The sequence below is a fragment of the Nematolebias whitei genome, chromosome 1, assembly GCF_014905685.2.
Source record: "Nematolebias whitei isolate Nwh7 chromosome 1, NemWhi1, whole genome shotgun sequence".
Lineage (NCBI taxonomy): Eukaryota > Metazoa > Chordata > Actinopteri > Cyprinodontiformes > Rivulidae > Nematolebias > Nematolebias whitei.
In genome coordinates, this window is record NC_056498.1 from 36,124,206 (window position 1) to 36,135,617 (window position 11,412).

The window sequence follows — 11,412 nt, forward strand, 5'->3', positions numbered from 1 at the left end:
ATTCTAAGCTAGCAGGCTAACATTAGCTAACGCTAGCAACATGCTAATGACTTGTTAGTCTCACTCAGTTATTAGTACTGTAATGAGCAAATGACTTTTGTAAGACAATATCAAACATACCTTTAGAGTTTATGCAGTTATTTTGAGACAAATCTTGTGACAAATATTTAAAAAGTAATGATTTACGAAGAGAGGCTTACTGGCTGATCAAGACCACCTAATGATCTGTTTAAAATCCAGGGCCAGAAAAATATCTATGATTGCAGTTCAGTTCAAATCAGATAATTAACTAACCAACTAACTAACCAACTAACTAACTTATGAGCCATGTAACTAATATAAAGTCATATAAACAATATGAAGTTGTGGTTACAATTACAGTTGAACATAATTATCAATGTTTGAAACTGTAAAAAAATAAAAAATAATATATATATATATATATAAATATATATATATTTTAAATATGTGTACACATACATGAAGTTGCAAACATTCTTTATTATGAATTCTGTCAACTGACACTGACGACTAAGTATTTAGTGTTTTGATAAAAGGCATGCAGGCTGGCAGGTGTATACTTTTAAGAAACGCTACTTTCATTTGAAATAGTATTTAAAAACTTGTATGAAGACATCAAATTATTGGTTAATGTTAAAATTATCATCAACTGATTAGAAAAACATGTATTAGAATAGTGTCTCTGCAATATGGCCCAATTAATAATCAGTGGTGGGCACAGCTAACCAAAACGTTAACTTTGCTAATCCATATTCCGCTAACTAAAAAAATTAGCTTTACTAACGCTAGACTGCTAAACAGGTTAAAGTAATAGCAGAATCTAACGCTAAACCACTAACCAGACAACTGTTACTCCGCCTGTTTCACATGCTTTCCTTTCCTTCCAGGTGAATTTGCGTTGACCAATCACGTCTTGTCACAGGTACACGTAGTAAGCCAATAGCACGTCTAAGCGACACGCCCACAACAGACAGGAACAAGCTTGTGAATTCTGTTAGCGAACTTAAAGTTTATGAAACCTAAGTTAGCGCCAGAGTTTCCAACGGTAGAGAAAACGCTAACCTGCTTAACAAAATAATTGTTCTGCTAACTTTACTGTTTTCAACCAGTTTGACACGACTGTCAACAAGGAAGAGGGACGGCAATGGAGGAGGAGGCGTGACAAAGAGACCATCTTAGCACCAACATCACTGGTTTGTTCCACTTTGTAAGCTGTTGGGGGAAGAATCAATTTTATGTTGTGTGTTTCCTCGACTGATGAAGCCTTCCGGATCGAAGGCGAAATGTTTCAGCACAAAAAAAAAAAAAAAAAGAAACTGTCCAGATGACCTGACTGAAAAATATTGGATTGTATACCTGGATTATTGAGCATGGACTTTGTTGTTCTGCTAACTGTTAGCAGATTAGTGGAACTGTGCCCCCAACAGTTAATAATACACCAAAGAGAAGTTCAAACTAAATCTTTGAGCAGACATTTGAAAAAAGTTTAATGGCAGGGTTTTATTAAGGGAAAACAAACATTTCTAAGATGATTATGGAAATATTGTTGCATAACAGCCATGGTAGAGAAAGGTTGTTGTCGTCATGTGTAAAACCCTCAATATGAATTCCCTGAAATAATGAACACATTCTCAGATGCATGACAGAGTAAACTAATTTAATTGTATTAAAATAGTCCTATTTGTAACGTTTCAGGATTAAGGATGAGCTGCCAATTTACCGGCTCACAAAGCACTGCTACAAATAAAGCACCAGTAGCCTACATAAGGAAAAGTAGTAGTAAAACATACTGGCTAACTTTTAGAAACACGAAGGCTGTTTAAAAGCCTTTGCATTTTTTACTTGCCCTGTATTCACACGTTTCCGTTCATCTTTTTTTTTTTTTTTAAAAAAGAATGGTTACAAAAGATCAGTAAGAGACAAAGTGCAGAGACAGACTGAAAGGGGAATGCTGAAAATTGTCCCTGATCGCCTGCTTGATTGAAGTGCTTTCCGGTCGTCAGAGCTGGTGCGATAGGAGAAAAAGCTTTCAGTCCACTACTGTGCAATCAAGATGTGGAGAAAAGCCGAGTCGGTGACGTAGAATGTAGCATTATTGATGAATTCGCGTTTTTGTTATTGATCTGTTGCACGATCAGTGTCTATCTCTAACACACCTATGTAAAGCTTAAACCCTATCAACTCATAGTTTTTGCTGCATGATGCTTTGTCGAGATATACATCACCGTCACGAAGAAATGTGGAGTATTAAAACATCTGTTTTGGGGAGATAAGTTCAGGTATGTTTTCCTGTCACGAAAAGAAAAAAAAAACCATCTGCCACGCTTCTGCATTTGGCAAAATCATTTCCTCTTGATTTGTTCCCCAGCCGGGCTGATCTGAAAAGATGCTCTGTAAATGTATGTGTGTGTGTGGTGGTGGCCGTTTGAAGTCAGTGGCAATTCTCCATAATTCACCCCCCCTCCAGATTCCTTCCTTTCATTTTCCTCAGCTGAAGTCCTCATCACGTCCCCTCACGCACCTGCTCCCTCTCACCTCCTACCTGCCTGTCAGGGCTCGGCGTTCTAATTTTATCTTTCTTATATGTGTTATAATTCCAGGCAGGATGCATGGCTTTCCCATGTGTAGACCTTCACCGGCGCATTTGGTTTCAAACAGGTTTTATATAAAGGGATTATACACTCTGAAATGATTGGAGCCACATCATCCTTCCTAAACTCGCACTCACACACAATAAAATGCACTCGTGGATGCGCTTTCTAATTTAGTTGTGACGAACACGCACACTTCTAGGTCAATGGAGGCTTTACAACAGCAAACTAATCCACCATTCCGTTTTGATTGACTCTGGGGGATTGGTGGAAACTTTGCCCAGTAGTTTCAGTGATTATTTTGCACACTAGTTGCTTTAAAAAAAAAAAAAAAAAAAATCTCTTCAGTGGTTCTTTCACTGTTTTGAATTTTACTTGGGTTGAGATTTCTAGTTCTAGAATTGCGCCGCTCTGAGTGGCTGCATGTTGGAGCAGCTCTGTTACTTTCATTCTGAGATTTTGCTTTTGGAAACTTTAATTCCTGGTTTTCTGGATGTAAATCACATTTTTTGGATGATTGTTTCCTCTGGTATCAGATGCTGTGCAGCTGGAAGGATTTTTACTGAAACTTTTTAAGTTTTGGACATTTGTTATGATGCGTAACCATGGCAACAAGGCTGTTTTCTACAACAACAGCAGCTGATTAACATCTCAAAAGCTCAAATAATATCTCAACTATGGCCCTAACTCTCAAATGAGTTGAAAAGGATGTTATGTGGACGCATTCTCATCTACCTGCCAGCTGTGCTCAAGTGCCTGACCACTGAGATCCTGGAACTAGCAGGAAACACGGCTCATGACAGCGAAAGGACAGGATCGTCCCTCAGCACCTACAGTTGGCTGTCCACAGCAACGAGGAGCTCGGCAGACTGCTGGGAGGAGTGGTCATCGCTCTGGGAGGAGTTCTGCCCAGCATTCAGGCAGTCCTATAGCCTGGGGGAACCGAGAGGTCAGCCGAGTCTGGGTGGATGGATCGGACGGCATCTGCAGCCAGTTTCTTAGGATCCACTGTGGGATGGACCTTTACAAGAGATCCTTCCTGTCTACAGCATCAGCATCTATAACATCTCTTAATGAAATGAGGATAACGAGTTACAACAACAAAATAATTTCCCTTTGGGATTAATAAAGTATTTTTGAATTGAATTGCATTTAGAGTAAATGAATCTTAAGTCAGTTGACTTCTGCTGCCCTCAGGAGTTCGGGTTTTTTGGATTCAAATAAGGACATGAAATGACAATATCCTGTTAGTTTTAACAAAAGAAGATAGGTGCGTAGATGAAAACAGAGGGGAACTTGGTTTTACAACTTCAAAAACTGACACCAGAGTTGTGTTTATCATGGTTTTAATTAAGGTAGACCTCAAGTTAGCAGACGGAGACGAAGTCATAGCCATTTGTGTTTTTATTTACAGGTGCAGTTGTTCTGGGTTGCAAGGGGACAAAAGGACAAGGTGAGTACATTTATGTTTCATTAGATTTAGAGTAATGGTTGAGTTTTTGAAGGTAATCATTTCTTACTGATATTGTGTCTTGTAGATGGAGCCAAAGAAGAGGGAGAGATGAGGTCCTAGGTTTCCATGGAAGAGTTGAGGATCCAGATGGGGTGAGCATCGGTGGAGAGAGGAGCGGGTTATGTTTGGTTGAATGTTGTTGATTCATGTTGTTTAGATGTTTGAAGGGACAAGCTCTGGTCGCAGTAGAGTCACAAGGAGGTCTTTGGAGACTTGAAGACGCAGGGTCCATTAATTGACCAGTATGTAAGATCATGTCCCAGCGTTGGAAGAACATCTGACAGGAGCTTATATACTCAGCAGAACAGTCCTTCCAAATCCAGAGCAGGAGTGGAGTACTGTGTTTTTCTGCCAATAAGTCGCAGTTTTTTTGCATAATTTACATGCCCTGCAACTTATAGGCCGAAGCAACATATTTATGGAATTTTTTTCCAATATTTATAAACCATTTTTTGGCTGAGATATGACCGTTTTCATGTGGGATTTCAGGTGGGATTACATCAAGGATCGGCTCTGAGCCCCTTCTTGTTTGCTCGGGTGATGAACCGTCTAACAAATGAGATCAGGCAGGAATCCCCGTGGACGATGATGTTTGCAGATGACACTGTGATCTGTGGTGAGAACAGGGAACAGGTGGAAGAGAACTTGGAGAGGTGGAGGTATGCACTTGAAAGAAGAGGAATGAAAGTCAGCTGTAGTAAGACAGAGTACATGTGTGTGAATGAGAGGGAGGCCGGTGGAACAGTGAGGCTACAAGGAGCAGAGGTCACAAAGGTGCAGGACTTCAAGTACTTGGGGTCCACTGTCCAGGAAAATGGGGAATGTGGTAAAGAGGTGAAGAAGAGAGTCCAGGCAGGATGGAGTGGATGGAGAAAAGTTTCAGGAGTGATTTGTGACAAAAAGGTGTCAGCAAAGGTCAAATGAAAAGTTTACAAGACAGTGGTGAGACCAGCTATATTGTATGGTCTGGAGACAGTAGCACTGACAAAAAGACAGGAGAAAGAACTGGAAGTGGCAGAAATGAAGATGTTGAGTTTCTCCTTAGGAGTGACAAGGATGGATAAGATTAGGAATGAGATCATCAGAGGTACAGCACAGGTTGAACAACTGGGAGATGAAGTTATAGAGACCAGACTGAGATGTTTGGACATGTCAAGAGGAGAGACTGTGGGTATACTGGCAAAAGGATGTTAGAAATGCAGCTGCCTGGAAAAAGACAAAGAGGAGATATATGGATGCAGTTAGAGAGGACATGAAGGTAGTTGGAGTGAGGACAGAGGATGCAGAGGACAGAGTGAGGTGGAGGAGGATGACTCGCTTTGGCGACCCCTGAAGAGGGAAAAGCTTAAAGAAGAAGAAGGAGAAGATTTTAATTGTTTTCATTCATTCTGACCAAAAAAAAAAAAAAAAAAGAGAGCAGTACCACTTTCATCCACTTGATGGCAGCAGAGTAGTAATAGCAGTATGGCATGCTGTTGTATCATATAATAGGTAAACATAGCTATAATCACAAATTCAAAACAGTTCAAGATAAAAACAACTAGACTTTATTTATTATACTTTATTGTTTTTTTTTCTTCAGAACTTTTTTGAATTTACCATGTCCTGGATGACTGAGAATCTTATTAATGACGCAATCAGCCTGCCATAACCTCCCCACTTTCATTCTGCTCGCTGCTTGGAACCGTCAAAACAGCTGCACCGCTCCGGCGAAATGCAGCAGATTTGACCATCAAAGTGCATTTATTAAGCAAACGTTAGACTGAGACACACCTTTACTATAATTTCGAGCAAACAAGTAATTGTGTGTTAATCTTGTTAAATTCTTGTTAAAGTCCTCCTGTGCATGCTCCCGTAGCCGCCATTTGGCAGCCAATCAATTTTTGGCACAACACCGGCTCACATTTCCAGATTCGGCCCACATTTCCGAGTTGTCAGCGGTGACGCATAATAGATGCGACGTATACGGCGAAGCAACATATTTATGTATTTTTCCACTTTTTTAGACAAATACGGACTGATGCGACTTATAGGGCTGTGCGACGCGTACGGCGCAAAATACGGTACATCAAGACGAGTACATCAAGAAGGATTGATCTGTCTTCTTCACAGTTACATAGCATGCCTTCAGTAGCCAGACACTCAGGTTTCTGGATTCAAAAGTAGATTAGAAAAACAACAATCTGTTTTGAAAAGTGTGATAATTCCAGAAAAGGGTCCTCCCAGGTCAGCTAAAGTCTGCAGAGATACAAGGTTCCCTTCACTTTGTCAGTATGTTGTTGTCGAGCCAAGCTCTAGACGCTTAGAGCTTTGCTTTCAAGCAGGAAGACATTATAACCAAATATGAGCGTTTTTTTTATTTTTCCTGAAACCCATTTTTCTTTAATTGAACAACTTGTAAAAAGCAGGAAGTGGTGGCACTAAATGTAGCTTGGATGTGAACAGAACAATATTTTATTGATGGGACTTAATGTGACCATTAGAGCACGTATGTTCATCATGATCCACTAATGCCTTTTTGAGTATCACTAACAGTCTGTCGACTGCAGGCATCAGCACATTTCTAACAACCTTACAGAACCTGATGCTTTAACAACAACACGAGTGCAGGCAGATTAGAGAGATTAAATCTCAGACTTTTAAAGGTCAAACGTTGCTCTTAGAAATGAAGAGTCATTTCCAAACCTCTTGTTTTTTTGTCTGTACAGTTTAGGAGCAATGATAATTTTGTGTCAGTTTTCTGACAATTTATGAAACTGTTGTACTCTTTTTTTCCTCCATGTTGTTCAGGTACTTTGTCTGGTGAGCGATATGCTGGATTTAATTCTGCAACTTTCCATTAGCTTGTTCTACATCAAACTGAAACCGTTCGTGCACGGCCAGATTTAATTACCTGCTGAATATCAATCTACGGCCCAGTTTGAGCTAGAAAATTTGGAGCCACTTTAGCTGAACAAAGAGCATTAGCTGGTCTGCAGCCAAAAAACACGTCATTTATGGCATGCTGCCATGAACGGTTGGTGATCATGTTGTTGTCTGTGGACGTGTGTCCCAGTGACGCCGTTTACCCAGAGCGAACGGACTGAGGACAACAGCCTGTGAGTGGTAACAAAGCACGCAAGAACTTTAATTTAATCTTTAGTACACAAGCTAATGGCGATCTATATTTCTTCACAAAATGCTCATTTATTTTCAATAGAGCTGGATAGAAGAGGAAGTTTCGATCCCCACACCTTTTATTCATCTATCTCATGATGTCAGGAACATACGACGGAGCTTTAGGGCCACGCCAAGAAAAAAACTTAACAGCCATAAAATTACGAGAATAAAGTCGTACGAGACTTTTTTCTTTTTTTTTACAGCTCTCGTTTATTTTATTTTTTTCTTCCATGAGTCGGATCCACGACGCGACCTGTCAATCGATCCAGTAGGCGTGTCAGCAAATGACCAATCCGAAGCTAAATGAGTCGTAATATTATCCGAACTCCGACACGATAAAGCAGGTTTACTGCATTTTAACTGTGCTAAAATGAAAAATGTTGAGCATCTTAAGTTATACTTTGGTATTTGTTTTACAAATAAGGAGAGAGTTAATCTGTTAGCACATCAGCATCAGATTATTATCAGTATCAGGACTTTGAACCTGTTTACAGTAAGGTGGTACTCTCTGATGGGCTGCAGCGCAGCTCTGCAGGTAAGGAGCATTTAGCTTCGGATTGGTCATTTGCTGACACGCCTACTGGATTGATTGACAGGTCGCGTCATGGATCTGACTCATGGAAAAAATAAATAAACGAGAGTTGTAAAAAAAAAAAAAAAGTCTTGTACGACTTTATTCTCGTAATTTTAAGGCTTTTAATTTTATTTTTTCTTAGCGTGGCAAAGTAATATCTTTTCTTTTTTCTTCTTAGCATGGCCCTAAAGCTCCATTGTAGGACCAGGTACATTTCTTAACATCACTATATTCTCTTGAGAATGTCTTCGGTGTGGCTGTACCTTCGTTTGCATCCCTTCTTGTCTGGGGGCTGGTTCCAGAGGGCGTTGTCAATGCTGTGCGAGAAAATGACTGACTGCCAAACAAAGGAATCTCCTGACGACCCTGCGACCGGAGCCTCATCAGTAAGTCTTTGTTTCTATTGCACCACAGGAACACGAGTCTCTGAGGGAAAACTCCTGAGACTTTACAAACTTTGTGGGATTCAGTGGTTTCTCGCATGATGCAGGTCAGATCATGTCTTCCTCCATTCTTTACCTTGTGAAATATAACTTTAGGACTTATTGTATTCCAAATGTAGTGGCTTTTACGCTACAGAGGTCATTTTGTACTAACACTGATTTTATATAGGTTCTTAATGTCAGCCAAGTGCGATGTATAAGTGGACTGTGTGTATGTTAATTTTGGCAATAAGGCAGACATCTGGGTCAGTAACAAGAGCAAAATGGAGCAAAGTTACTGCAATAAATGATCAAAGCATCAGGTGTGACGTAGTTTATGAAAGTATTGGTTCATTTCTTTTTTTTTAATGTTTTGCCACCAAATAGTCAGACTTTCTTGTGATGTTTTAAAAAGATCTAATACAATCGTCCTTAAGGCTTTCTCAATGTCTTTCCAATACTTTTTAAAATTTAAAGTAGAAAGCTTTTTCTCTCATCTTTGTCATTTCCTCAAGCAGAGAAGTTCAGGTATCTGATAATCTCGTCCATGACAGGATGGAGAGGAAGATGGAGTGATGGACCAAGGTCTCATCTGCAGTAACGAGGACATTGCTCTGGGCAGTTGTGAAGAAGAAGCTGAGCCCTAAAGCAAAACCCTTGATTTTTTTTTTCCCATCTATTCCAACCATCACCTACAGTCTTGAGATATGGTTCATTTATCATTCATTAACCTTTATTTAACCTGGAAAATCCCACTGAGATCATAGATTTCTTTTGGAAAGGAGGCCTGGACCTCCCTTTCAAGACTGAAAGAACAAGATCCTGGATACAAGATATGGGCTTCAGCCCTCCCTGAAGGGGTTATGTGTCTTCTCAGGTTTGGGAATGTCTTGGTATCCTTCAGAAAGAGCTGTAGTGGTTGGGTTTTCCTCTATCAACGACCTCGGCTAAGCAGCAGAAAATTAACTTATGAACTACTTTTGTCCACTAGTTGTCCACTTTCTTTATTTTTCAAAACAACCAGTGCATAATATGTTGACGTGTTCAGGTAAAGAGACAACAGAAAATCAGTGAAAACCAGCCAAAGTCCATCTTTCTCCACACAAAAATAAAAAAGAACTTTGAATGACCTTCAGGGAACTATTGATCAAGAGCATTTAAAAAGATTACACAGCCTGACTGCTTGGAAGGTTGATTTAAGGAAACAAGGGGACGTTTAGGCATATGCACATGCAGAATAAAACAATCTAAATCTCAAAGTCTTTACTCGGTCTCATGAATCTCCATCGAGCGTTTATACATTCAGGCTGGCTCTTGCCTGATGACAGGTGGACATGTTCAAGTTGGCAGGAATAAAAATACCCACATCCTTTACTAGTCTTCTTATCCTGCCTCATCTTGTAAATATAGTTATTATTAAATCAAAAAGGTACAAAGGCATCATGTTAGCTCATATTGTTAGCATGCATCCATGAAGTGTAGTAGATGCAGGAAACAATGGACGCTGGTGTTCTCTGTTATTTCTCATGTGTGATGCTGAGATGGCAGGAAGCATCTCCTGGTTGTCTCTGCTGTACAGACAGCATGACTCTGTACTGTAACACTAATGGCATCTCCCTCCGACAATCCACTCCATTGTTCCTCACTGTTAGAAAAAAAAAAACCTTTCCTCCAGCAGAAACAGCAGACTGGATCAGCTGTTCTGGACATGATAATGTTTCTAAACCCGAGGATTTGCTTGCTTTCATTTCATGCGGTAACTTCACTGCATGTAATGACATAAAATCAAATGATAGATTAATTGAAAGATCTGTGCCAGGAGCTGCAAAACACAGATTACTACTTAATTGGCAAAATGATTTAAAAACAACATATAGAAAGTGTTTCAATTCAATTCAATTCAAAAATACTTTATTAATCCCAGAGGGAAATTAAGTGTTGTCGTAGCTCATCTTCCTGGTTTTATTCAAAAGTTGTTGGATGCTGATTGCTGTGGGAAGGAAGGATCTCCTACAGCAAATACGAAGAATCTGGCCACAGATACCGATCTGTCCACCCAGATCCAGCTTGCTGTCAGATCCGGCTGGCCTCTCGGTCCTCCTGGGCAGCAGGGCCGCCCGAATGCCCACCAGAACTCCTCCCAGAGCGATGGCCACTCCTCCCAGCAGTCTGCCGAGCTCCTCGTCACTGCGGACAGCCAACTGTAGGTGCTGATGGACGATCCTGTTCTTCTGCTGTCATGAGCCGTGTTTCCTGCTAGTTCCAGGATCTCAGTTTTCAGGCACTTGAGCGCAGCTGACAGGTAGATGAGAATGCGTCCACAGAACATCCTTTTCAACTCATTTGAGATTTTGGGCTGTAGTTGAGATATTATTTGAGCTTTTGAGATGTTAATCAGCTGCTGTTGTTGTAGAAAACTGCCTTGTTGCCATGGTTACGCATCATAACAAATGTCCAAAACTTAAAAAAGTTTCAGTAAAAATCCTTCTAGCTGCACAGCATCTGACACCAGAGGAAACAATCATCCAAAAAATGTGATTTACATCCAGAAAACCAGGAATTAAAGTTTCCAAAAGCAAAATCTCAGAATGAAAGTAACAGAGCTGCTCCAACATGCAACCATCTTGAGCGGCGCAATTCTAGAACAATTTCTTGTACTAAGATGAAAGTACACAAGATCATATTTGATTGCTTGAAGAAAGTTTTCTTTTTTATGTATAAGGTGGAGAATCGAGAACAGAGATGAGTTCACCATCAAGGCTGGTCTGCTGCGTGTTCCTCTGATCTTTCTTTCACAGAGTGACATATAGCATCTGTATATGCCAACGTATGCAAAAAAAAAAAAGGCAAACAGGCAGGTGTAAGTCACATAAGTTAGGTGTAAGTTATGAATAAGTTACCAGCATGTTAATATACAGTATATGATGGCATAAGTTGTCATACGCTGTCGCCAGCCAAGAATTTTGTGCATGCACAAACGTTTCATATGATAAAGGCACAAGTTTGTCATTGTCACTAGAGGAATTGGACCTAGATGCAGACAGACACGAGGCGCTTGGGGAAAATAAAAAGTGCATGTTTGAGTTTGCATCATTTATTGTGAAGGCACTTGAGCGGCAAAATTGTCAAAGG